Below are 3,254 nucleotides of genomic sequence, written 5' to 3' on the forward strand. Positions count from 1 at the left end.
CTAGAAGACATGTATTATTTGCAAATTTACTTATTCTATTTCTAAAGTAATACGGATAATAAGCTGTGTTTAATTTACCATTTTCTGTTAATAATATGTCAAAGGTCTCTTCAGGTATGTCAAAATAACCCTCTAAGACTTTACAGTCGGTGTATTGTGAAGTGGGAAATTTAATAGGAGACTTTTAGTGGTTATCGGCTTAAGAGATGTTTCGTTACACGCTGACAAATTCAAATGTTTTTTCGGAATTTGAAAGTATTATTTTCTTATATTTACAGAATTGTCCCCGATTTCCTGAGCCACCGGCACATTACAGATTTGTTATTATCAACATTTGAATCATCGTTAATATATTCATTCAACTTAGCACATTGCGTTTTGTTCATCACATGCGCAGGACACATTTCGCCAGACGATTTTTTGCCGTCACTATCTTTGGAAACGACTTCACTTGAAGAGCAATTCAGAATATCAGAAATGTTCCAGTTAAATAAGTCCCCTGAACTGTGATATTTTGCCTTTTTGGCGTAGAACTCACAGAATTCTCATTTTTCAGACTCACATTTTCCCCTGTTTTCTCCTCGCTCAAGACTGAGGTTAATATAGATTCAGGATTAAGTTTTGTTGCATCTCTTAAATCCTTAAAATATTTCCAGAAGAAAAATTTATTCATCTCTATTAGCATTATAACTTTACTGGGGTAATTGTAGGATGGGCACAAAATTTTAGATTTACATATCTCCTTGACGATGAGATCTTGTGACTTTAAATCGAGATATGACCAGTTATCCACACTTTTATTAATTATGTTTGCAATTCGTTCCAAAACAAGCGGGTTATCTCTTTTATAAACCATCTTTAATATATCAAATGAAAAACGAAAATTTATTTACAATTATTCTAGTATAATAAATTTCAGAATAAGGTTAAAATAAATAATACCTACCTTAAAAGTATTAGTATAAAATAATACTCGATAATCTAAATATACCTCAACGGAGGAATACAACTTTAATAAAAACAAGATAAAACTAGAAAGACGTAAAAATGTAAGCTGAGTTACAGAACACTCGATATTATAAACCGAAAAGATCGTACTCTTTTACTAATATTATATATAACTGAAACTAAAAATCCAAAAAAAATATTAGCCTCAAATAAATTAAGTCGCGAATGAAATCACAATTTGTAATGCGCAATGCCATATAACATAAAAGTAAATACAAAACTCAGTAACCACTCATGAAATTTTCGTTTAAGTGTACTCGTATATTACACAATTATGAATTGAAAATATGCTACCAACTAAACCAAACTGAACATTAAATATTTTGCTTATACATAACATAAAAGTAAACACAAAATTCGATAAGTGTCCAAGAAATTTCCGTTTATACAGGGTGGTCCCGAGGTAATGGGCCAAAATTCATGGGTAGATTCCCAAAGCAAAAATATTACGATTGAGCCGAACTAGCCTTAGTCCAAAAGTTGATAGTTAAAGAGATACAGGGTGTTAAATGTAAAATATTATTTTAGTTAATTTCCATTTATTTCTTAATAAATGCAAATATCTACACAATATTTTGGGGTTTGGGGTTCTTTGGATAGAGGAATTGAAATTTATTCACATTTTGGTTATAGTTCATAGAGGGCGCCAGCTGCCGTAGATTGAATGTGTTGGATACGACATAACTTTTTTGTACTTAAAGGTATCTCATCTGTGATATTAAATTCTTATTTTCCAACTTTTTTTACACAAAATAGGTAGACTTTATGAAAGTAGCTGTCTCGCACCGTTTCGGAGATATTTGGCTTTGAAACTTCCAATGCTAATAGTAGAAATAATTAAAATAATTTAGAAATGTCACAAACAAGGGTTTATTTAGAATTAAATATTGTAATGCACAGTAAAATAGTAAACATTAGTAAAAAATATGCCTTTTTGATAATAATTGCTCAAAATGTCCACCTCTAACTTCAATACATTTATCAACACGTTTATTAAAAGATTGTCTTATTTTAAAGTATAAATCCTTAATGTGAAATGACTTTGCAGAATTTAAAACCAGCTACTAAAGTTCTTCTCAAGTGTTTATAGTTTCTCCATAAACAACTGATTTCATGTAACTCCAAAAATGAAAACCTCGACATTCTATCTCACATTTATGTATACGAGTATACAATTTAATTTGTAAGCTAAGATATAATTTTAATTAGATACGAATAATAACTTAATAGAAATTAGCATACAAATGACATCAACAAGACAAGTGGAAGACGTCAATTATTTGATTTTCGTCCAAATCCTACTTAAGAAACTTTACGGCTAAATTAATAATACCTGTAGGTACTTAATTGTAATTTAATGCAACAGCATTGGAAGTTTCAAAGCCAAATATCTCGAAAACAGTGCGAGATAGCTACTTTAATAAAGTATGCCTTTTTTGTGCAAAAAAAGTTGAAAAATAAGAATTTGTTACCAAAAATGAGATACCTTAAAGTACAAAAAAGTTATGTCGTTTTTAACACATTCAATCTACTGCAACTAGCGCCCTCTATGAACTTTAACCAAAATGTGAACAGACTTCAATTCCTCTACTCAAAGAACTCCAATCCCCAAAATTTTGTGAGGATATTGGCATTTGTTAAGGAATAAATTAAAAAAAAAACTGAAATAATATTTTACATTTAACACCCTGTATCTCTTTAACTATCAACTTTTGGACTAAGGTAAGTTAGGCTAAATCGCAATATTTTCACTTGAGGAATCTACCCATGAATTTTGGCCCATTACCTCGGGACCACTCTGTATATACTTGTATATTATATGTTACTGTCGGTTGATAATGTGCTAACGACTAAACCAAACCGAACATTAAATATTATAGGAAAACTTATGATTAAGCACAATACACGTAAAAAAGAACATGAATTAGCGTATAATATAATGACATTAGAGGCACCATCCGACGTTGTAGTACACGTAACAAAGAACATCAGTTAACTTATGATTAAAGTGAAGCTAATATAAGCCACATTTGTAATAATCATTGGTGTCTTAAGAGATCAAGTTCTAACTATATCTTTTAATACACACGTAACAAAGAACATCAGTTAACTTATGATTAAAGAGAAGCTAATATAAGCCACATTTGTAATAGTCCTTGGTGTCTTGATAGATCAAGTTCTAACTATAACTCTTAATACATACGTAACAAAAAACACCAGTTATGATTAAGAGATACAGTTAGAAC

The sequence above is a fragment of the Anoplophora glabripennis genome, unplaced genomic scaffold, assembly GCF_000390285.2.
Source record: "Anoplophora glabripennis isolate ALB-LARVAE unplaced genomic scaffold, Agla_2.0 scaffold741, whole genome shotgun sequence".
Taxonomy (NCBI): domain Eukaryota; kingdom Metazoa; phylum Arthropoda; class Insecta; order Coleoptera; family Cerambycidae; genus Anoplophora; species Anoplophora glabripennis.